The following is a 26,375-nucleotide window of genomic DNA, read 5'->3' on the forward strand; positions in this document are numbered from 1 at the left end:
GAGAGAGAGAGAGAGAGAGCGAGAGAGAGAGTGTCGCAGCATGCCAGACAGAGTAACAAGAGAGCGAGAGGGGCCAGGAATGCAGGAGACCACACCCATATCTGCAGTCATGTGACCAGGGTGGAAAAAGGAAATCCCCACACTGCAGAGAGAGGCTGAGGTCTGGTCTGCATCACACACAAGTCAAATTTAAGTCAATCTAGGAATCTTTTCCAGAATATTTCCACACACAACACACACACACACACACACACACACACACACACACACACACACACACACACACACACACACACACACACACACACACACACACACACACACACACACACACACACACACACACACGGTCTGGCTGCCTGTTTCCTGTTGTCTCTTTGTTAAATTTAACCTGCCCCCTTATCCCATTAACCCTCACTGGGCACAGAGTGTAAATGTTTGTCCACACTCCAGTCAAACCTAGATCTTTTTTTATTTTTTTTTAATAGGGATGGCAAAGTTTACAACATGCAAAATAAGTAGGTCTGCACATTTGATAGAAACGTGTCTTTAAATGAATCAATCAAACTAAGAGGGAGCACAGTTCTTTTTTATTTAGATTGTTTAATGTCCCCTTCCAGAATATGCAGTTTATAAAAAAAAAAGAGAGGCTTGATGAACAAATCCTCTCACCTTTAGAAAGTCTTTGTCAAAGCTAGAAAGAGCCATATCCTCTACTTCTAACATCTTGTAGGGATGTTTTGTACAAAATAAAGATAACTTATATAATCTAATAAATGAACTGTCTGTATGGGATTTTATCAGATTGATCTTGAATGAGTTAGATACATGAAAAATGGGTAGGAGCATGAGATCAACTTAAGATCAGGTTGGTAATACATCAAAGACCGCAGCCTCTCGCTGCATCCTGATTGGTTGATAACCTGAACATCACTGAACACAGATGAGCTGCTGTTGATGTTTGTTCAGGGTTCAGCTGGTGTCAACAATCAATGTTTCATCAAACGCTCTCACCGGGATACACAATACTGATGAGAGATGAGTGAGAGCTGTGTGAATATTAAATTTCTCCACCTGATGTCTGCAAACATGCACTGAAGGTTGCAAATATATACAAATACTTGTCTGAGTGCTTACATAAGAGCAAATACGAGCAGAGACTTGTACAATAGGTTTTAATGTTTGAGCTTAAAGACCATTTGAAGCGTTTTTTTGCCAAAACAAATCTCTTTTGAATGTATTTGACTGAAACATTAAATGTCAAATTCAGGAAATATTAATCAAACTGCTAGGTAATGTATTTTAAGAATGATTTATTTTCTATTATTGAACAAGAACTCTTCATTTCCATCATCAGTCTTGTATTTTAAAGAGTTTCAATCAGTTTTAGGCTTTTGAGCACAGAATTGATCTTCGCAGATAAATGCTCTTCATCACTGCAGCTGCTGTCCAATCAGAGGAGAGGAGGGGCCGGCTTTACCAACTGAATAACAACAATGGTCATTTTCACCTTATGGCAACAGCAATCATCGAGCTAGGCAGAACATAAATCCAACGCTTTAAACTACAAGTTGGGTTTGCAAACTAACATTACGACAACCATCATCACCATCACTAAAACGTAATTGACAGGCATCTGAAAACACTCCAGACATAAACAACAAGCTCATTGTGTTTGTCCTCAAAGCTGTGTTAAAACACGGTCCACTCAGTCTTTGGTTCCATGTCAACAGCTCATACCTGGGATTCCTGTCTGACTGGCTCGATGACTGGACAGTTTACACAACCTGAGGCCCCACAGCCCATTGTACTGCTGTGTGTGTGTGTGTGTGTGTGTGTGTGTGAGTCCTCTATCTTTCCCCTTTCCTGCTCAGAGCATCAAACTACGGCAAGCTTAAAAACCTATCCCTGTAGTTTGTCTTTTCCAGTATTTTGGTGTCTCCCGCCAAGTAACTGCTTCTAAACAGGATGAAATAGGAGTCTTCTGACATTAAAAGCATATTAATACATCCCAGTCCAAGAGTAACACATTAAGTCATGTCTGCACGCACGGTCCACATACTCAACTTCATGACCGCACCAGTGGAACACGCCAAGAACATGTGAAAACGCCTAGGCAGGAAATCAATGATCAAGATTCCCTTAGAAATTTGGATTGGGCTTTCAACGCTGCACCCATAAAATCACATGTATGAAAGACAAGGGGGTTCAGGAAACCAAAAACAATCCCAAAACACAATACTTTACAAATGGTTGCTGAAATGAAATTTGAAATACCTATTAAAAATGTTGCCACCAAAGAAATAGTCAATATAAAAAGGAAAAGTAAGTAGTAAAGTAAGGCAAATACCTGCGTCTTATAGGGATTATATCCTGTCCTTGATGTGTGCACGTCATGCACTGGCACTACCAAGCGGAAGTAGTGGCACTACCTATTTTGACTATGAAGACATTTTGGTCCCACTTTACAATAAGACTACCCTTATAAAAGGGTTTACAAATAGTTTTTAATTAATTAAATAGGTTGTGAACACTTCATAAATCATTAATACGCTTTTATAAGACAAGAGATAAACAGGCAGCGGTGACTGGTTGCTTTCCAAATAGTGAGCCCACATTTGTCTGTACTGCTAAGCCTTATATTGGCTACTTAGCTTACTTCGATGCCAAGAAACATCAAGATGGATGGGGGGCAAATCAACTCAATGAACAACAGATACCAAGGATGCTGGCTGATGAATAGGAAGCAAGTTAGGAAGCCAATATAAGGCTGAGTCATCTTGACAAATAGTGAGCCTGTGTTGATGTATGAAAACTATGTTAGAGCTGATTTATAAATGGTTCTTAATGATTCATAACGTGTTTACAGCCTAATTAATAACCTAATTATTAACCCTTTATGAATCCTTAATAAGGGTAGTCTTATTGTAAAGTGCTACCGGCATTTTAAATACAAACTGTGGAATTGAATTCCTTCACCCGCGTTTTCAAGAATCAACTTATTTGTTTACTATTAAGTGAGTCTAGCTGAAATCCTTTATTTTTCCTGAAGCTTCTGTATATCTAGTCCCTACGTTATATTTCAATGATTTAACAATTAAAGTAATGGAAGTAGCAGTTTGACTGGGGTACATAGGAGGATAGAAATGGGGAATGCCAACAGCTTTCAAATATTGAACACAATTTTTGACATTTAAAGCCAAGCAATAAAACTGTAGTACAGCTGCGAAGATGTATGAATCAATAAGCAAAATGGCAGAAATAAATAATTGGAAACCATTCAAAAGATGAGACAATCCTAGAAGTTGAATCATTGAGGGCCAATAATCTCAACTAGTTGGTGCTGGTATTCTTGTTTTAATATTGCAGTCAACTGAATAACCTTGGGTTTAGAGTGTGGGTTGGACAAAGCTAGACATTCAAATAACTCAATTTGAGTTTGGTAAATCAGTAATTAACATTTTCACAATTTACTGGCATTTTGAGGATGAAACGATGACTTGATTAATAGAGAAAGTCATCTTGAAATGAGTATATGATGAAAGTGTTTTTTATGTGCTTGAGTGCCTGTTCATCAGATAAAGTGAGTGGAAAGGCCGAAGGCATCGAGACAAAGAGGTGGAGCACTGCTAATAAACTCAGAAGGACACAGGAGACGGCGCCACAGAGGACGTGTGCTCCATGTCTTATTAAACCAAAGAAAGGCATCGGGGAGAAGAAAGATCTGAGCCGAGCAGAGCAGCAACATCTGGAGGGCATCCAGAGATTTAATAATCCTGTTTACAGCCTGAAGCTCAGCCTTTCACTGCAGAACCCTGATCCATACTGATCATACAAATGCACTGAAAATGACCTCTTTGTGTGAGTGACTGTGTGTGTTGGGCAGGCACATCTGACACTGCGAGCACTGGTCAGTCCCCAGGTGTGAATGTGCATGAGGAGCAGTCAGATGAAAGCCTCCATTGTCGCAGCAGATGAAGGAAAACGCACAGCGGGAGAGAACAATTTAGAGCCCTGTCCCTTTACTGTGTGTGCTTTTCATTCAACAATATTGTGCATTAGGTTTTTCTATAGTAGGGGAGGTACTCACGCTGCAGTCGAGCCAAGTACTTTATCTCAATGAATGGATGGAGGTTTTTCTCGTAACAAATAACAGTTGGAGCCTAAAGCCATTTTCATCTCACTGAGGCTGTTACTGTTTGTTATATTGCTTTCTGCAAAATTAAAACTCATCCACTGGGCAAATAGTGCAGAATATGTCCATATCTGGTGATAATGCTGATTATCATCAAATAACGGCAATGCAACTGGATTTTTGTTGACTTGATTCAAACCAAATTACATTTGCATCGACCAAATGAAGGCCTCTTAACTGAGAATTAATCATACCATGGGCTTTCATGAGCTCTTGCTTGAATATATATATTTGTTATTACCAAAATACCATCCTTAGGTCACGTAACAACTACTGAACAATCACCGTATCAACTGAGCAAACTTCATCCACGGATGAAAGCCATTAAATGGGGCTCAAAGCTTAAAAAAAACCTAAATCTTAAATGGACCTTGTAATACGATTTTTTTATGCAGTGATCATAGTCAGTAATTCATACTCAAAACTGTGAATTTATCTGCAGTGATTTCAAATTGATTTAACAACAATCAAAATAATAATACGACTTAATTCTGAGATTGATGCGATTGAGAACAATCTGCTTCAAGCCTATGCTAACAAAAAAAAACTCAAAATGGCATTACATTGGCGATAACTAAAAATAAAATAAAAACAGACAATACGTCCGATTGGAGACTGAGGGGAAAATGAATGGACATTCCGTGTGAGAACATGTGGGTAAAAACGGATTATCAGGATGCTATCTTGAGCAAAAACAGGCGTTTGTTTTTAATATGGGCGATGACTCAGCAGGAGTTCCCAGGTCTGACTTCCCCACCAGAGGAACGTTTACTGTAAACGCCACTAAGCTTTGCTGCAACAAACACCACAACACGATCCTGGCAACATTAGACCCAAAGTAACCCATTCCTTTTTTTTTTAAAGAGTATTTTCTGTAAAAGTTGCTTAATTGATGAGTGTGTGTGAGATGACGTCCTCCACATGTTCAGTGATTGAAGAAGTGTGTTTAAAATTGATATTAATGTGAGTGAGTGTGTGTTTGTGTTCAATAGTAAACCCAGCTGGAACACATGCAAGCTAATCAATATTTTTCAGAGGGAGGGGTTTATGTCAATTATAGAAGGATTTCCCCATTGTGTTACCCACAGATCTAAAATCGGGGTAATGGGTTGAAGCCCACATTCCTCCCCAGCTTCCTATGTCTTGAAACTTTTGATAGGCCGTGGCCACGCCCAGGTTTGAGCAGTTCAATGAAATTTGTCTCGTGACAAGACAGCGCCCACAGATTCTGTTTCAGTCAGATAAACTTCACATGAAAGAGGATAAAGATGCTCCAACGGCCGTTTCACTGTGACTTTAATATTGCAGCAGGAAATTAAAAGTGCTTCCAATGTCCAAGTCTGTTGTAGCCCTTCCCGGTTTCAACATAAAAACTCTGCTTTGCATAACAAGAAATAAAAGGTTTAACCATTTTAGTGAGGAAAAACTTGACTGTTATACACAAAGCAGTGACCTCAACCCCATCCAAAACTATTGGGATCTGCAGCATTTCCCTACAATATTTTGACACTCCCAAAATAATATCTCCACACCATATCACTTCTGTTGTAAGACTAGTCTGTCTTACAACAGAAGTGATATGTTGTTGAGATATTGTTTGTTGTATCAGATTTTATCCTCTGTTAGCGTTACCACGTATTTGTTTGACATGTTTTTTTACCAAGATCACCCACCGGAAGATTCTTGCTCTCACACTTTGTATAAATGAGCTTCACCGCTCAGTCTGAAAACCGGAGAGCTGGTACAGAGATAAAAGTACAACACCTGGCGGCCGATATGCTCAAACAAATAAGTTTTTGGTCTGTGTTTTGATGGATTCTGCCTGAAAGGCACAGTCAGAAAACAAGCTTCTCCTCCAATTACAACAGTGGCGTCACCGGCAATTTCTGAGAAAGTTTAAACACTTTTATACTCGGAGCGGCTGCACCAAAAAAGGTGGAAAGCAACAAACAAAAAAAGATGGCGGGTGGGCCTGAGGTCTCTCCTCATAGGAATCAGATAGATAGATAGAATCGGAGGATGAAACCCTCTTTACATGCACACAGCAGAGCACACAGTGAAATTGGTCCTCTGCATTTAACCCATCCTAGTACTAGGAACAGTGGGCAGCTATCGTGCAGCGCCCGGGGAATCAATGGAAAAAAGGTGCTCAGAAAAAGGTGCTGTGTGGAGACGTGCCCTTCCTCTCAGGGTCCATCCATCCTTCACTCTGTTCTCTGCCTCAGGAGTCAAACTGTTTATGCATAATATTCATGTTCCTCCTCCTATTCCCACTCTAACCTGCATGCGCTTTGAAGGGGAACTCCTTTGAAGTGCGTCAGCATCTGTGCAGAGGAGAACCTCCCAATTATAAGCCACTGTAACGAGCTCCATGGGGCCGCAGGGCGGGGCGTCCCGGCTTTGATGTGGCCCAGGTACCTGCAGCTGGGGTCAGAGTCAGCTGACAGGTGGAGCCCCACCAACAAAAAGAAACCTTTAATCAAACACTATTGCATAACACTGATCATCATGCCTTTCTGAAAGCATTTTCCAGTGACTCATCCTTTGTTTCCCTCCATATGGCAGAGAACTAAAAGAGGAAATGAAATAACCAAATTAGGGCTCAGAAGTTGCTGTTAGCAGTTTTTCTCTTCATTTAGATGCACTTTTTTTATCTTATTTGCTGCGACCAGCTGCTCTTTAGTTGGCCGTCAGTCTCTACACAAAACATTTTCTGAGTTCTGCGCCAAAGAACGGAACATTTGGCATGGAGGTCAAATGTTTTAGAGGGTGTGTGTGAGAATGCTAGATGCATGCACAGCTGTGTTTGCAGCTTGCCAATTGGTGATCTGAATACCTTTCTGATGCGTTTAGTTTTCATTTTGAATATTTATGACCCCACATGAGAACCATGACATGCTCCTTTTTCCTGCCGCAGCTACAAGTCTAACCTCTCAGGCTGCAGGCTGCCGGCTGCCGTTAGTGGTGCTGCTGAAGGCTATGACTCAGGTTTCAGGACTGTTTCTGTTTGTACAAACTGCTGGCTGTGTAATAAATAAAAGATTATAAAAAGGGAGGGACTGAACGTGAGAGGAATGGCAGCCAGTGGAACATGAAAAAGCTGAGGGGGAAGGAAAAGAAGCTGGTTGCTGCTCGACATTTCCGTCTTGATAAGCAGCAGAAACAGAGTGTTGATTTAGAGATGGAAGCTTCTACAGTGGCGGAGGGGTTGTATATGTTGGGGATATTGTCAGGCTAATAAAGGGCTGCTTTTGAAAGATTGAGATAAGCTGCTTCCTACAGCTGTCTATGAAACACTGCTGTTTGCCCTGTTGTTAAAACTAGAGCTGCAGGTCACACGTGAAGCAGCTCAATGACTCACATCCATCCATCCATCCATCCATCCATGGGCTGCACCCCCTCATTTAGACTCTACCTGTATTCATTCAATGTGATAAAATGTCAACATAAAGAACCTAAAATCATTCATCAGTCATTATATTAACAAAGTAGTTAATGAAGTGTATTGTTCAGAGCTCAGGGCCTCTCAAACAGCATGTAACAATTAGTGATGGACAGATATAAGATTTAATTTTATCCAGCTTTTTTATCCTTTAGTCAAGCAGGGGGACAAAAAAAATGAAATAATAGTAATTAGAAATATTACTAATACTACTAATACTATAAACTGAAAAGGATTTTCAATTAAAAATGTGTCTTCTATTTGTAATGCAATAACAAATATTGATAATGGCCCATTAAATAAAGATCACATATTCCATTCAGAGTTGTCAGAGGGGTCTGAGAAGCTGATGAAGTGTTTCCTGCTGTACAGTTTCACAAGCTGTGTGCTTTTTACAGCCACAGGTCATCTGACATGAACACTGATCTTTATAGACTGAATTAAGACTGCTGGCTAAAGCGTTTAACAGTTTTTTTCCACATGTGAATTTCCCCAACAGGACAGATGACATGGAATTAGACCTTATCTCAAGTTTTTATGATGACCTTCTTTATGCAGCTAGAAGACATTACCTCACAAAAAGCCAGAATCAAAATGTTGCTGCTTCTTCTCTTTTCCATTGTTATCACCTGCTCTCATATTTGCACACCAGCTTATAATTAAAACCTTCAAAGTTGCCTCCATGATTACTCCAGGATCACAGCGTGCTGCATGTAACGTTACGGTTATTTATTACACGGCTTAGTTTAATACTGAATTCTGATTGGTCAATATGGAAATTCTAGAGGTCTGTTAATTGTCCCTAACATATTGCACCTAAGGAGAAAAGACCATTGCTTAGGAGGATCAAGGGACAATGTGAAGTCTGATCAATCCGCAGGAAGAAGTCTGGTTAATTCTACATCTGCTTGAACTGTCCCCAGTAAAGAAAAGAAACAGGGAAGGAAAGAGGTTAAAAAACAGAGCGCTGGACATTAGAGAAACCAACAGAAGACAGACAGGAAGTAAACACTATTTGCAACACGATATGGGCTCTGGCAATGTTTAAGACTGGTTCATGGAAATTAAAATGTGAGCAGACTTGGACAATGACAGAAAACTTCGATCAGTGCTGCCGTCATTTTTAAAGACGTTTCCATGGCTCGCAGTGGAACAAACTATTATTTGTTTAGCGGAAGCAATACGATCATTTTTAAATCAAAATTGTGAGTCGAGCCGTTGATTTACTAAGTATGTAGTCATCAGATAAGCAGGATCCAGTTCAGCCACAAAACAAACAAATCTTATCATTAAATTCAAATTAAGTGCTCAAATCTGCGGTGGGACATGTTCGAAGACAAACAGGAACTTGACACACTTTGTCCTGCCCTTCTCAAACCCTCTCATTACTGCTCTGTTATCGACAACATGCCGAGGATGTTTTGTCACACGGTATCATCTTGTCTCGACGTCTGCGACTGTCATATTTTTAGTTCCTTCTACATTTACCATATGAGGGAAATGTTTCTGTGTCCCACTTGGTGTGACCTGCTTATCAACGACAGACAGTCACTGTTATCTAACATGCAGGAGACACGCTCTCCATGTCACTCACACACATCTCTGTAAATCTACTTTTAGGAGAAACTCTTCTCAATACAAGTCATGGAAAGTCATTCTCATTGTCTGTTCTCGTGCACAATCTCAATTAAAAGCCCACATTTAGAGAGGAATGCTCCAAATGCCAACAGAGACAATGACCTTGCTTCTTTACTCAACTAATAGACAAATAACTACTGTCTACTTGATGATGAGTTACTTTCTGAACCGTCTGGTCACCAGTTTTCTCGGTATGTTGTGCCCCACATGAGAACCATGACATGCTCCTGTGCCAAGGCTAGAAAGGGCAATTGTGCTGCGTTCAACCAATGTGCTGGAGATGAAATTCCCTCTGGAGGGAACTTTGGGATTTTGACCTTTGCAGACCATTTACATGCACACACACCTATAACACAACACTTTTAAACTACATGAACACAGGGCTTTTGCAATAAAAACTTCCAAATTTGGGGGATGGCACCATCAGCGGAACAAGTGGATACACAATGACACAATTGGCCTCGACGGATGTCCAAGTGCCATTACATTTAATCAGGAAGAAAATTAGGTGTTTTTTAATGATTCAGAATCGAGTAAAACTAAATATTTACTGCTAATTGCAGCTAAAGGCAGGACAGATTTGTAGAACTGAAAAAGTGTGTCTACTTTCTGACGGAGTGTTGACTTTAAGTGTACTTTTTGATAAAGTGTAGTCTTCACAGCCAGCCGTTAAAACTAACAGATCTCCTGCCATCTTATTAACTCCAGTGATGGATGAGGCCGTCAGTAGCACTTGGTGTTTTCTGGTTTTCACTGTGGAAACATCAAATCAATAAAATAAAATCACAAAAACAATGCCTTCCTGAATTCCTCATGGAAGTATTTTTGACTTTTGTGGGTTAACTGAGAAGTCGGGGATGTTTTAGCGGAGCTTCCCAACGACAGAACTCATATCTGGTGTAAATAGGAAATAAGTCAATCTTTGTGAAACAAGGCATGAAATCATACTGAAAGACTCCCCCATCACAGGGATCTCTCTTTGAACCGTATGTAATGATATTCAGGGGACTGTTTTGTTAGCCAGCAACCAGACAGCAGCAGGTTGTTCTCCGTTGGGCTGGAGGACAAATCGATGATGGTACATCGCAGGAAACAACAAAAACACAGAGACGAGGAAAGGCTGTTAAAAACAATATATAGAAGCTACATTTATCCTGTCAATCAAAGGAGTAAATGAAAGAGCCGGTAAGAAATAAAAAAAAAAATCAATGTGACCATCAGCGGAGGAGGTAAGGTCTACATCAGAGAGCAGGAGTCATTATGATGACCATTATTCATCTGTAAGATGACGGGCTGTCTCAGGAGAGTCCACCTGTCTGACAGATTGATTTCGGCTGAGGCTCACGCTGCAGACTCTTTGAGTTGAACATCCCCACAGCCTAGCAGGAGCCAGACTGGGAGATTCAGACAGAAAACACACCTCTTTCCTAATCTTTGGAACCTTGGTCTTTATCAGCTCTCCTCTAATGAAATATCTGTCAGCTTGTGTTTACATTCTGGGAAATTGGCACCAATACAAATATGCGGAATAAGCTATTAGCAGTTACCAACGACTGAACTCATACAGACAAGAGTTACCTGATTTTTCTTTTTGGGAGAATGTTAATTGCACAAAATGTAAAAATATGTACCTCATGTCATTTTTTATGATTTCCAACGTTATTTATAGGCTTTTATTTTCCATGGACTTAAGAAAGAACTACTTCCTCAGGAAATGTATGTCACACTGATCTATAAATATGTAAAACATGTTTTGTTTCAAATTTTCTAAAGGTATTTGTAGACATTTTATTTGCCATGGACTTAAGAGAGAACTCTTTCATCAGAAAGTGCATGTCACAATAAATCTAAAAATATGTACATCATGTCTTTTTCTATGACTTCCAAGCAGATTCATGGACATGTATTTGACTTCAGAGAACAAATTCCTGAGAAAGTTTTAAGGCAAATGGAATCTTAGTTCATGCCTGTGTGCGTCAGATTTCACAGAGGTATGACATGTTGGCGTTAATAGCAGAAACCATCCTCAAGTGTTTCAAAGTATCTTCACTTCCTTCATGTTTCACACTGCTACAACAGAGTGGTGCAGGGATGATATATTTTTGTAGACAAACCCGGAAGTAAGCTGCGCATGGGTTCCCTCGACAAAAAAGCAATGCGATTTCTCCACAGGATTTTTGGAATATTGAAAAAAATAATCTCCGCATGTCTACCCTACTTTTATAATTTTTCGAATCATAAATCTAACCAGAAGCAAAACGCTAACTTTATGCTATAAGAGAACTACATAGGAGTACAGCAGGGTCGCACGACTTCAACGTCACGACAACTTAAGATCCTTTGAACTGACTTGCGCGCACTTGCATATTTTAACAAAGCTTTTCCTTTTATTCACACTGAGTTTAACTAGAAGAACTCATGGCTCTAGAACAGGGGCAGACAAACTTAGCGGGGGTGTTTACGTGTTCGGCGTAATGACGGGGGGGGGGTCACTGCTTATGTTTTTAATGTCTAAGAACAAAAAGTGATCCGTCTCTTGAATTTGTGTCAACCACAGACCTTATTTCAAGCTATTTTCCAAAATCCTAAGGAGAAATCTCATTGACTCTGAGACGAGGGAACCGGAAGAGGTAAAATGCTAACTCACTTCCGGGTTTTAGGACTCGTTCCTGCACCACTCTACTGTTGACTGGTTTAATAAGTTGGTCAGACTATTGAGTATCTTACTTCAATAGCATATCTTACACCCAACTTTTGTGACATACAAACAACAAAAAAGAAGAGCCTCTTCACAAAAACCCACGTGAAAAATATATATATTGTTATCATCAATCAAGTTACAGGTTAGGTTCCTGCAAGAAGAAAAGGACTAAAGGTTGTTGTTTTTATGGCTGAGTGGAACCAAGACAACCTAATCTGAGAATGGCACTTCCTGGAGACCAAACACACTCTTGTTCACATTTCCTTTCCTATTGTGCAGTGAAACACCCCACAACACCCAAGAGCCTGTTCCAGCCCTGAGCGGTGAGACAGCACATTACTCAGCCTCAGATGACTGCTGCTGTTGGAGCATCTTGTGACTGTGAGGCAGAGAGGGGAGAAACAGCCTCACAGTCTGCTGTTTGTTGGACAATGTGACATCAAACATTCCTGTTTTTTTATGAGAAATAAGCGTTCAGGCTGTCAGAGCGGGGCGGAAAACACAAGCTGCCATTCATGTGGATGGACGGGAGGAGGTGTATCTATCCGGCCAATCAGAGCGTGGCTGAGTGTGACAGGGTCTTATTCAGGGGAGGAATGTGATGAAGGAGGTGATAACGGCACATTTCTCAGTTGTCAGCTAGAGGATCCACAGCAACTACGAATTGATGATAGGACATGTCAGAGTCATGCAGGTACCTGACCCAGCGATTCAATGATAACAAGCTCGTTTTCATTAAGTGCTGATTTAGATGCTTGGTGTTGGAATTGTTTTGTTTTGGTAAAATTGGTTAATATGGTCTGTTAGCTGAGGTTCTTCCCGTTAGGTGGGTATGCCACATTAATAGGTTGTTAAATGTTAACATGCCCTGAGACAATGTTTCTTACAAGTTGCTGCGTCAGGGCTTAAGAGGTTAACGTGTTGTGAAGGAAAAACCATCGCTGTATTTCTGCTCAATTTAGGTAAAGTTAGTGGCCATACAGCCTGAAAGCTTGGTAGTATAGCGTTGATAGCATTAGCTTGCACTTGCAGGCTAGCAGTGTGCTTGCGGCTCAACTTCCACAACAGCTCCAAAATTCAGTGAAATGTCGAGAACACAACCATAACTTGGGTTTTTGCACCGGGGGAATAGTGGTAAAATTAAATGCAAGCAAGTTTTGGTTCGCAGCGTCTTCTCGCCATGGTTCCTCCACTCGGGGCAGCTTTACGGAGCGGCTCGCACTGCTATTGGCTAGAATTCAGTTCCGTATCACGGTGAGGTCAGGGGGGAGGGATATGGGATCGAATCTCCCTCTCCAAAACATAAATATCACACTACAGGAAAGGGAAAACCCCAAAAAGCATAATATGGGACCTTTAAAGAATTGAGTCAATTTGTGACCAATTCTGTCGCAAATGCTGGGAATTTGGAAACACAAATATCCCACCATTTTCTGTTCCCATAATGGGGCAATAACATTTAATTCCATGACAATTTGACCTCTTGCCCTAAATTATTTCTGACACTAACCTCACCTGCTGCAACTTCTTACCGTGTTTCAAATCCAGATTTGACTACTACAGAAATATCTTTTACGGTCAAAAACCCTTTATTCCAAAGCCACTTACATGTATTTTCCTAACAATACACAGCAGGATCAATTTAGGGCTCGGTCTCTTGTTCAAGGTCAAACTTTAGTTTAGCATAATATGGACCTTTAAAGCTGAAAGCAGAACTCATCAGTTCATCATATTTGAAGTCACATGACAAATTGATCTATTTGCAACCACACTCTCTCACGTGACTTTTTTTCCAAGTGAACTTTGAAATGAAAAGCCACTTCACTTTCTTTAAGCACATGATCTCACAGAGCCGCGGCTAAAGGATCTGAGCTGTAAAACACAAGACCACAGGTCACAGATCAAACCTCCAGATCTGTAGTTAAAACGACATTCAGAGTTCAGGAAGCTCAATTGGAGCAGCTGAGAATAAACTTTATACAAAAGTAGTTTTCCCCCCAAACAGCGGAGGAGCGAGCATGTCCCTGCTGCTCTTCGGTGTTTTTTATGTTTTCACAGATTGTCCCAGTTTTGGAGTGTCTTGGCTGTGACAGCAGTGTGTGTGTGTGTGTGTGTGTGTGTGTGTGTGTGTGTGTGTGTGTGTGTGTGTGTGTGTGTGTGTGTGTGTGTGTGTGTGTGTGTGTGTGTGTGTGTGTGTGTGTGTGTGATGACCGGCTGCATGCTGATTGTGTTCAGTCACCATGGAACACCAGAGAGCCACGCCCAGCTCTACAACACAAACACTGCATACCAACGAGCCCAGGACACACACACCGGAAATCAAGACCAACAGGATTCTGACCTGGTGGATGGACATGATGTGTGAAAGTGTGTGTGTGTGTGTGATAGAGTTCCCTATTGGCAGGGCTCCCAGTTGAAAGCTCGACATCACACTGACAGAACGACAGGAAACAAACCAGCAGGGACTCTCTGCAGCGTCTGCAGTCTGAGCAGGAACCAGGGCTGAGTGTCAGCAGGGATTCCCCACAAAACTGTTGAGCCGCACACATCCTGACTCTCATAAATCTAACCAGATTCTGTCTGTTGACCTGCAGAGGGTTTAAAAAACACGGAAACCATGTCTGCACTGCCTAAACATCAATCAAATACATTCGTTTTTGATTTGAACATTTCTGCTAGTGATATGGGAGGGTCCGCTTGTCCTTGATATGTGTCAGCAATGCAATACTGATACTAACACTGTGACGCCCTTCATTTCAGATTAGATTTTTCTGAAAGTGCGCATTATTATTCCAGGCTGCATCACTTCAGCAGGAATGGATATTCCTTGACATTCCCTCCACGCAACACGAGCCGTGAGGAGTTTTAGGATGTTAAATGGTCATCCATTTTTATTTTTATTTCAGAAACAACACTTAGTGGACACAATGTCCTTGGAAATAAAACAATGAATGGCTTCAGTTACAAGCAGGAGGAGTTAGAAACAGCTAGAAGTTGGTTCGTGCCATCAGAACATTGAATTTTGCACAGTATTCAGGCAATTTGGGAAGCTCAATTTGTTGATTTTATGCAATTTACCTTGGATTCAATACAGATCATGAAACAGACACACAGTTAAATCACTTTGTTCATTTTCAACTTTTGACTTTCAGAATCATACAATCAATATGAAAATAAATATGCTATGTGCTATTAGTTGTTACAAAATGATGGTGTATTTAACTGATGGTCTGTACAGCATGGTGTGGTGCCACTGCTCAGTGTTAGTGGGGCACCAACACAATGAAATGCTTTACGAAGGTCTGTGGAATTCAGTTTGCTATTATAACTAGGAAAAATATTCATATTTATATTGTGATATTTTGACCATAGTGCCTCTACCAGTAGACTGTGCAGCGTTGAACCAAACTGGGATTATAAACGGCTTCTGAGGTTTAAATTGCAGTGTGACAGATGTCAGAATCAGTACAAACAAAAAGCTGTACTGCATAGGAAGTAATTTCCAATATATGCCATTTCACCTGACCTTTAATCAATGAAATTGCAATTTAATTGTTTAAAAAAGGTATTGAGGAGATGAAAACGATACCTAAAAGTGACAAAGACACACATCTACACAAAAATAAACAGCACCTGTTGGCTGTATTTAATAGAGGGAAGTGAAATCCTGATGGTTGCCAACACAACATGAGGAAACCATCAAGCCTCCACTTCCTGTTGGCTCTCTATCCGCCCTCCATCTGCTCACTTCCTCCTCTGACTATCTGTGAGAGGATACAAATCACCAACACACACACTGTTTACATAAATAGTAGATAATTGCACCTGAAAGTTGGTGTACCATGGTGCTGCTGCTGTCCCTTGGCTGTCTCTGATTGTAGATAATGTTACACAATAAATGAGCTGGATTGGACAAACCTTTCCGTCAGATTCGGAACTAACTTTCCAGAATATTTACTCCATAACAATAAATCGATATAAAATTCAGGGTACCACTTTACAATAAGACTACCCTTATAAAGGGGTTACGAATAGTTTTGTTATTCATTTATTAATTAGGTTGTGCACACTTTATAAATCATTAATAAGCTTTTATAAGACAAGAGATAAACAAAACATCAAGATGGACTCAGAGAATCGACTCAGTGAACAACAGATACCGAGGATGCTGGCTGATGAAGAAGAGGAGGTAAGCTAGGTAGCCAATAAAAGGCTTAGTCATTAGTGTCATTAGTCAATAGTGAGCCTGTGTTGATGTATGAAAACTATGTTAGAGCTGGTTTATAAATGGTTCTTTATGATTAATACAGTGTTTACAACATAATTAATAACATCATTATAAACCCTTTATGAGGGTAGTCTTATTGCAAAGTGGTACCAAATTCAGTATAGTGTGATATGGACTTAATCCCTAATGAAACCTTGATTTGTGAAAGAGGTTTTATTTTAATATCCAATCCCTTTTCTTTTGTTAACAATCCTTATATACTAGATTAGGATACACGACATAACCTTATTGCAAATGGTTTGTTAACACAGAACATCTAAAAGCCATATTGGCAGATGATTTCATGAACAATCTGTCTTTCTAACTCCTTACAAAGCCAGTTGGAAGTGCTATTCTTTGCTCCCATTTGAATGAAGAAGTACTCTTATATATCTGATGCTTTTGCAACAACTATGCTAACTTCTTACGGAGCAAGAATCTCTGGAAGATTATAAGATTTCCATATTTTACTCTTAAAGGATTATTCAGGCTCGACCCCAGATCAACGACAGACATATCCATATGTGGTGACTGAATATCAGCTGAGAACGCTAACAAAATAATAATTATTGATCTTCATAGCAACATAAATACAGCTTAAAAGAAATCCACTCACATGTAACATTTTCCCACACGCACACATCCATCCATCTCTAAGTACACAACATCCCAGGAAGGAGGGAAACGGACCCAGCCTTATTACTTCTTTATACACACAGCTGCATTACATTAGTAATATTTACATTATTAAGATTACTTTTGTGCTTGTTAACTGAAAATAGCTTTATGACACGCTCACGCCTCCTGTATACTCAGCACTTTGTTGGATTTGTTTTTACTTCATTTAAATATGGTATACAAATCAGCACGTGCTGCGTGTCACGCTACATTGGAGTAAAAAGAAATCCAGATGTTGGTCTAAAGGACGGTAAATCGAACTTAGGTGTTTGTTTTCTTTGACTATAAATGGGCCTTATCATGCTCAGTTTTTAGGTTGATATTTGTATTTTGTGTCTCTACTGTGACATTGAACAGAAAAATTGTCTTCATTGTTCTCATACTTCCTGTGCTGCAGCACCTCTTTTCCCCCTCTGTCTGAAAGCAGAGTCAAGGCTGCTCTGATTGGTTAGTTGGCCGGCTCTATTCTGGAGGGAACTTTTAGATTTTCGGCTAAACACAAAAATCATAAAAGGGGTGTAATAAGGGTTGTTTTACCTTTGTTGAACTCAATGTGATACTAAAATACAGATAAAACGACAATTGTGTCTGTTTTCTCAGCCATTAAAAGGTGATTACAGATCTAAATTGAATCTTTGAGTTATTTAAAACATGTAGTTACTTACTGATGCAAGCTAAACATAATTCGATTTGATAATGCCCTATGAGTAGGAAAATAGATATTGTTCATTTCATTTTTTTAGCCGTTTGGAGGAAAATGCTGCTATTGAAAGTTCATCCTGCTGCAGAAACCTTCACACACACACACACACACACACACACACACTTCTACATTCCCACCTACTTAACACCTGCCACCGACATACAAACACACGGATAAATACACACACAGGCATGTTATGTAAGACTTTGTCAGGAGGAGAGTACTCATCTCAGATTGACACAATCTTCAATCCTGCTGACGCCTCCATGTCATCTGTGTGGGTATTTCTGTAAAAAGGGTGAAAATTCGGCAACGAGGGGTCTCTGTGTCAAAACAGTCATGAGGATATCTGCAATCCCTTCTTTGGCTGAGAATAGAGACTGACTTGTTTTTTTATGGTCGGCCTAATTATCGGTAACAACCTGTAGCTCTATGTAGGATTCTTTATCCTTTTGCCATTAAATCATGTGTTTGTAGTCAGTTCAACCCACGGTTAGGTTTATTTCACCAGCCTGAAGCATCAGTACTGTTGCTATGGTTACCTGCACTTTAACATACGTTATGCAGCGCTGAACATGTGTTGGACATTCCTCTGATGCATGTGAGATGACGTGCAACAAATCTAAATGATCTGTTTATTATTATTAACTCCAGGGGGAGTTATTTCAAATTGAAAAACAAATACTTCTTTTCAGGGTTTGGATGTTTTTAAAATAGTCAAATAAGAGCAATTTTTAAGCACATTCAAGGTACCTCAAGCAAACATTTCCTCAGATAATCTATTATCACACCTGTATTCCAAGTCAATCATATACCCAACATTTACAACATAACTGTTCAAATTTAGCAGTTTTGTAACTTTCAAGACAGTTCTAAAACCTACATTTATTCTACGTTTTATACCTGACATTAAAGAGAGCATATTCTGCTCATTTTCAGCTTTATATTAGTATTTTGTGTCTCTACTGCGACATGTTTACATTCTTTATAGTTAAAAAAAACTCTTTATTTTTCTGATATTGCCTGGGCTTCACCCTCTGTTTGAAATCAGAGCCCAGTCTGCTCTGACTGGTTAAGTGGCCAACTTGGTGTGATTGGTCAACCGCCGAGAGGCTCATATTATCGTAGTATTCATAAAATGCAAAGAGTCCTAATAATAAAATAAAAAACGCACATCTGTCCTGTCATACTTGACCAGTACATTCTTGATGAGGCACAAATTCACAATATCTGCAACTACGAATGCATAAACATTCATAAACTCATGCGTACTACACAATCTCCCACTTGAGCCTAATGCCATATTTCTGCCTCAAAAGGCCGCCAAAACGGTTGGATTTTTGGCCAACCAATAGACAGAGATATGGAGCTGCTCATTGCAGCCAAAAAAAGGGTTTTTATTCTAAATGAGTCTTTCAAAAATTAAGATGACCATTTAAAAAAAAAAGCTTATTGAATAAAACATTAGACAAGGTCATATTTCAGTAGGTCTCCAGTGAATTGGGGTGAACCCTTTTCTGTCGAGAGGGTTAACCAACAGCTCTTCTATAAGCACAAATACTGAAAGAGAGCTTCCCTATCTTAAATGTAGGGCTGGGCTTTAATAATTAATGTGGAATTACATAAGAGACAAAATGTGCGCTGCAGGATGCGGTTCATAGGCAGGGATTCCCACATTTCACTAATTTAAAAAAAAAACTCTGTCCACACCAGTGTTAACGTCCCGTGTGTTTGGTCAGTTCACTCAGCTGTGAACGATATCCACTCTGCTGCTATGGGAGCATGACTCGGTGGTGTTGACTCAGTGACGGAGGTTATCATTTACACACATCGTCTGCATTTTGATCAGAGTAGAGAGAAGCTTCTAGTCTAGACTAGACTAGAGGCACTTGCTCAGAAGACTAGCCACAGAAAGATATACAGATTATATGACAGATATTGATAAAAAAAAACATTCAAACTGAGTTATTTGGGTGAATTTCTAGTGTCAGGAAGATCGATTCATCCAATAATTTAAAGAATGTTCATTAAAAAAAAGGATTTGTGTCTTCTTGTGATGCCTACGATAAAGTGATTCTAGTATTTGTGGTGCTATTTCAAAAGTTTTAAACATATTTTAACAGTAATGTGTTTTTTTTTTTTGGCACCATCATGATTTTAAATGTTTATATCGTCCAGTAAGCTAAAGTTTCATGCAGATGAGGTTTGGACTTGGTAAAACCTACACACGGAGACTTTGTAAATGAGTGATCTATCAGATATGTTTTGTCATACTGTTTCTTATGCAATTTTCTCGGTTTTGGTTTGTACTATACTTGAATACCAAGTTCAGAGTTGAGCAGCGAGGGAGGAAACGATTCTCACTTCGATCTGTAAATCAAGTCCCACGTGGTTCAGAGTGATTCTGAGGTTTATAGGTCTGAAGAACTGAGATCACAAATTGCAGCCTCAAAGTTAAAGTAGCAGGTTGGTCTGACACATTTAACATCCTCCACCACCAGAAACCACATCGGCAAAAAGAAAGCGCTGATAAAGCCTCCGATCCAATAGTGCAATAAGTACTATGAACATTTAATTTTATAACTCCAGGACAGCGGATTTAGAGTCAAAGAGAGAGAGAGAGCTATTCATAGAGCCGCCATTTTGAAAACCTAGCCTACATTCGACAATCACACAGGGAGAAATCCATCAGCCAAGAGAAAACATCAAAAGATAAAAGCCTTTGGCCACCCACAATTCAGTGCAGCCACACATCACATCATCTGCTGTTAGGAGTGTAATGGTACACAGAAGTCAGTTAGAAATTATAGATATATGGGATTATCGTGAATATCCTCACAGTATATTCTTTGAAAAAAAGACTTATTTTCTTGTATTATTTTGCAAGAGGACCTTTAGATTTCAAGATGACCTTATTTAAAATATTTGATTAGCTATTTGTTTTCCACTAGACGATGTGTGTCCATTTGTGATGCATGCTTTTGTTTGTAATATTTGAAGGTACTTTTATAAACTATTTTCAGAAATAAAACTGAGGAAAACCTCAAAACACTTCTATATTACACTGTATGAACTGGGAACAAACACTTACAGAAATACAACAGTTGGCTATGAAACTAAAAAGCATCTCTGAAATTGAAAGTATTGATTGCTGGTGAATAATGGATGCGTTTCCATCCACCAACCCTGCAAACATGGAGCAACACAGACACACCCTCCTCGTCTTACACAAAAACATCTTTGTTGTTGTTGGGGACCAGAAACCAATATGCTTGTTGTGCTAACCTTAGCATATGTTGCTAACAGCCTACAGCTAAAAGTTTTTAAGCAGAATTCTTGTTTGTGAACTTTGTTTCCACATAACACGCCGCAAGCTGTATTTAAATGTATTCGGCTGGAACCCTGTGACCCCCCCTCCAGAGGTACAGAATTCCATTCACTATTAATAAATCAAAGTGAATTTTGAAATGTATCCTTCTCCTCCTGCTGGACGTTAGCAGGACGGACACACTGACTCAGCACCCATCTCTTCCTGTGGTCATCATCAGGAGTTCAGCAGCAGCAGCCCCAGAGACAAACAGAGCGTTCCTTCGTGTGCAGGTAAACCTCAGCGGGGAGGTTGGACAGATAATATCCATCATGCATTATTTTCAGGCATTATTTATTAGGACAATTTCAGCAGTGCAATGAAATGTTGGACCACCATTGGCTCCATCCATCAATAATCTATAAGCATCCATCATCCTGTGCAGGGAGTCTGCGGCTGCATTCAATCACACACCGGGGCAGGTCACTAGTCATTATAGGGCTTATATTTGTACAGTAAAATCTCGTATACAAGCCAGTGTTTAATTAATTGAAGTCTCAAATAACAAAAGGCAAAAACAAATACATTCAGAGCTGAATTAACTTTCTTTTCCATTCAGACAATTCCCAGTCTCTTCATGGTGTAATTTTCTTAATTAACGTGAAGCTACTACCAATGACATTTAGCACTTCCTGCTGATTTTCCACATTAAGAGCCAACCAATTAAAGCTGAAAGACTACAGTGGAAACCAAACCCTTCCGTCGGTGCACTAAGCAGGAATTTGGTTCTTTGGGCCGCAGGTAAGCACACATGGGGGTCGCTCAGACATGCGTGTTTCTTTTAGAATGCAACCGATGGCAGGCTTATACACACAGTGTAGATCCGGTTGGTCGTATTATAGCAAACGATAATGAACAAGAGCGTAAAACAATTAGAAAATAAACAAGTACATCCGTGAAAAAACTTGATTTTGGCTTTGTTAATGTATGGGTAATGATAGTACGGGCAACAATACTGAAAGCCTTGAGTACATATTTAGTTTGCTGCCCTGCTAGAAGATTAGAACAACAACGCACACTCTGACAGGAAAAGAAGAGAAAACTTTGCAACAGGATATTTGACCAAACATTACCCTAGCTTGCTTGAGACATAAATCTGCATATTGTTGAGATTTGAGACACGTTTGCCTCCTTATGTGTATTTGCCCCATCCTTCATGACCATAGGTAAGGGTAGGAACGAAGATGGCCCGGTAGACAGAGAGCTTTGCCTTCTGGCTCAGCTCTCTTTTCGTCACAACGGTGCGGTAAAGCGGCTACAGTACCGCTCCCGCTGCTCCGATTCTCCGGCCCATCTCACGCTCCATTGTTCCCTCACTCGAGAACAAGACCCCGAGATACTTGAACTCCTTCACTTGGGGTAAGGCTTCATTCCCTACCTGGAGTGGACAGTCCATCGGTTTCCTGCTGAGAACCATGGCCTCAGATTTGGAGGTGCTGATCCTCATCTCAGCCGCTTCACACTCGACGCGAACCGATCCAGTGAGTGCTGAAGGTCACAGACCGATGAAGCCATTAGGACCACATCATCTGCAAAAAGCAGTGGTGCAATCCTTAGCCCACCGAACTGCAGACCCCCTCCCCCAAGACTACGCCTCAAAATCCTGTCCATGAATATCACAAACAGGATTGGTGACAAAGCGCAGCCCTGGCGGAGGCCAACCCTCACCGGAAATCGGTCCGACGTGCTGCCGAGGACCCGGACACAGCTCTCGCTTTGAGAGTACAGAGATTGGATGGCCCTGAGTAGAGACACCCTCACCCCATACTCCCGCAGCACATCCCACAGTATCTCCCTGGGAACCCGGTCATACGCCTTCTCCAAATCCACAAAGCTGTCCTCCCTGAGCTCGCCAAAGACCAATGATTACAACCAAGAATGACTTTCCTAACCAATTAATCCTGTTGATATTTTCTCAATTAATTGATTGCTCCGTCTATAAAACCTCAGAAGATAATGGAAGTTCGACAGGAACTCAAGGTCTGACGAATACACCTAGACCATAACCAAAATAAGTTAATAGTGTTGTAAAACAGAGAAAAGCAAAAATGTTCAAAAACATGTTATGCCTTTTTTTAAATTTAATTACTATTGGTCAGTTCATCAATAAATTTACTAATCATTTCAACTCTAGTTATAGCGATTGTAGAAATCCTTGCCTGAAGCATACACCACCTCTGCTAACGTCATGAAAAACAAATACTCCTTTATTCAAAATTACAACATAAACCCTAAGGGAAAAAGGGCAGAGGTGCCATTTCTTACATCAAACGTTATTATATGAAGTGCAGCTAATTCTTAAGGCCATCATCTGTTAACATCACAAGACAATATGCGTCAGGATCTGTGTGGCGGACCACCTCAGCTGAAGCATTTCATGGTGAAACCCCGAATAATAGTCATCAGATTGCACATTTTAATACAACCTCCAATGAAAAAACCCAAAGAACCTTGCATGTTGTTAATCCCTCATGCAGACTTTTTTGATAATAAATGTGTGGGGGACTCACATCGAACAAATAAGAGTGAGAGTTTCTGATCCAACACACCTGACAAAACACTTTGTATGGACTGTCACAATTATATTGTGTTGTAAATGTGTCAGGGAAGTTAAATCCATGGTTTCTCCAGTCTGCATGTTGAAGTGTCCTTGGGCAAGATACTGACACCTGAATTGCTCCCGAAGGCACAGCCATCGGTGTGTGAGTGTGAATGAGCATAAGATCAGATGATAAGCAGTTTGGCACCTTGTATAGCAGCCGTGCCATCAGTGTATGTTTAAGTGGGAAATACTGGCATGTAGAGTAAAAGCGCATCGAGTGGTTGAAAGACTAGAAAGGCGCTGTCAAAGTACATTTATCGTACAGATCCAATGCATTACTAATGATCTGCTTTCGAATATCATAGCCTGTCTGACCTCTGGACTCACAGTGTGTAGAATATGATGCATTCATCAGTGAAAATTAGGAAATTTTATCAACTAGTCTGTTTTGTCTCTTGGAATGCAGTAAACCTCATCTTGCCATCCTTCTCCTGAAAAATCCCCCTATAAAATGCAACCTATTTCCATAAAAAGACACCAAAGTTCCTTTGCAACTCATTTTCTTTTGCAAAGAGCTCCATTGTTTGGTGAATTAGCAGCAGAGGAAAACAGAAGGAGCTATGCCCTCGTTTGGAGGTCACAAGCTGAGGAGGAGTCACCATGAGCCAAGATGCGGGATCCCCCCTCCTTCTTAACGCAATAAGGCAGGACACACCCAGATAGAGAGGGGGGGGAGGAGGAGGAGAAGAAAGAGATGGATGAAATGAGAGGAGTGAAAAGGAGCAGAGCTGCTACTGGTGCTCATCCGCCCATCTTTGCCGTATGACGTAAGGACGGATATCAGCGAGCTCAACGCCCCTTAATTAAAATAAAACGAGCTCGGTAACGATTATTTTTCACCACCCTCGTTCACAGCCTCCCCGTCATTATGACAGCCTGGAAAGCAGAAGTGCTATTTACAATGTCAATGTGGGCAAACCACTCCAACAAGCTGAACAAGCTCACCCTGAAGGCGCCGCATTCATGACGACAGTGCGAGGATAGCCCTAGCAGAAACCCATACATAGAGTTACTAGTTACTAGAAACATGTTAATGTACTAATGGCAAAGGGTTATGGTGGTTACCAAGGGGAAAATATCGCTCGGAAAACAAAACACTGTAGGCAGGGACTATGAGCAAACTGTTTCCAGACACTCGCAGGCGGTCTGATTCCTGCCTCGCAACCACTGCAACAGTCGATACGTGCCGCTCTGTCGCCGGGGAGACCCCGCCACAACAGCACCATTCAGAAACTCACTATTTAGATAAACCTCCTCGTAAATGGTAGAAGTGAAGATTTTATCGCGCTTAAGCCCCTCTCTAAATCAGTAGAAATAGCCGTTCAATTCGGCATAGCTCCAGTACACTTACAAGCATGATATGTTACTGAAATTATAACTTTACTAACTGATACTCACTCATTGGCTGGAAACCACACAGAGGTGGGCGACAGGGAATAGCAAGGAGCACTGCGTAACATGTCTAAAAGTTGATATTTTGTCGAAATTAAGTGATATTCGATCTATTCCAGATTAATTATTGACTTAGCGATCATATGATGCCACGGTGTATGCTTTAACAGGTGTTTTTATTAGTCGTAAAGCGATGCAAGTTGGTGTTTAAAGTCCACATTTTTTTGAATGGAGACTTGACAGTGTTGACTGCAGACTACAGAGGCACGTCTCGGGGCTGTAACCTAGCTAACTGCCGGGACGTTTGACGATGAAAAAAGGGTTAGAAAACGTGCCCCGGAGGGTTTGTGAGACATTGTTTGGATACTTATAGAATAAATTACCATACAATAGCAGGTATAGTGTCCCTGGAGTCGGATAGTTGTGTTTTCACACCTGTGGAAAACCCCAAATATGCTTCTTGTTGCTAATAAGTGGGTGTCAACGTAAAGAAACAGCGGTTGAGCACGTTACCCGGATGCTAAGCAGTGCGGACAACTGGGGACACGACAGTAAAAAACATGTTAGAAAATCGCTTTAACGGACAATGGGAGACAACACGGCGTGTTTCTTGCCACCAGCCACAAGTGAATTGAAAGAAACAGGACACGAATAAAGTTTAGCAAAATAGAGAATCGACTTTACCTCCACTCGGGGAATCCTGTCCAAATCACGTCCTGGCTGTGGTAGTGTGTGAGGCAGAGCAGCGTCTTCAGTTCAGAGGTTTGTCCATTTCCCAGCAGGGCTCCAACTTGACAACTGCAGTGGTGCAAATTGATTGACAGACCCGGGTAAGGGGGCGGGGGGGGTAGAAAAAAATCTTCAACGTCCTTTTGTTCCGACGTTTAAACCAGGTTTCTTTGCAGTAATTGCATTAGAGGACGCAACAAGCTCTGGTCCTGCAGCGACAATCCAGATGCAGTCAGAAATCAATCCGCTAAAAGGAAGAAATTAACTCTCTCTCTCTCTCTTTTGTGGAATAAAAGCCGAGGAGGGGGCAAATGCTCTGGTAACAAAGAGCAGTGGGTGAGGATGTTTTGCAGAGCAGTGGGTGGGACTGGAGGAGTCCGACACCTACAAACAGGGACCGGAGAAAAGACCCAAAGTCCGGTTGAGCGTCTTTTCCTGGTGGCGGGGGAACTGAGAGAGAGGGAAGTGAGCTGGTGCTGGAAACCGCAAAAGAGGGAGGGACCAGCCCGGGAATACCCTGTTTTTTTTAAGGTGGATCTATGAATTAATTAGGTAATCAGGCACAAACACAGCCATTTGCTACCGAGAACATCGTGGTGAAGAACATCCAGTAAAGCTGTGAACTTAAAGAGGACTAAGAAAATAATGTATATTAATACAT

General features: G+C 40.7%; 1 protein-coding gene across 2 annotated transcripts in view; it reads right to left on the reverse strand.

Moving 5' to 3' along the window:
- The window catches only part of LOC134882532 (plasma membrane calcium-transporting ATPase 1-like), a 101,367-nt gene extending 75,201 nt beyond the window's left edge, over window positions 1–26,166 (reverse strand). For both annotated transcript variants that reach the window (XM_063910300.1, XM_063910299.1), the window contains exon 1: window positions 25,670–26,166. The gene's annotated coding sequence lies outside the window, so the exon portion shown is untranslated. The remainder of the gene's footprint in view (window positions 1–25,669) is intronic.
- Window positions 26,167–26,375: the final 209 nt, after the last annotated feature.

Source organism: Eleginops maclovinus, chromosome 20, assembly GCF_036324505.1.
Source record: "Eleginops maclovinus isolate JMC-PN-2008 ecotype Puerto Natales chromosome 20, JC_Emac_rtc_rv5, whole genome shotgun sequence".
Lineage (NCBI taxonomy): Eukaryota > Metazoa > Chordata > Actinopteri > Perciformes > Eleginopidae > Eleginops > Eleginops maclovinus.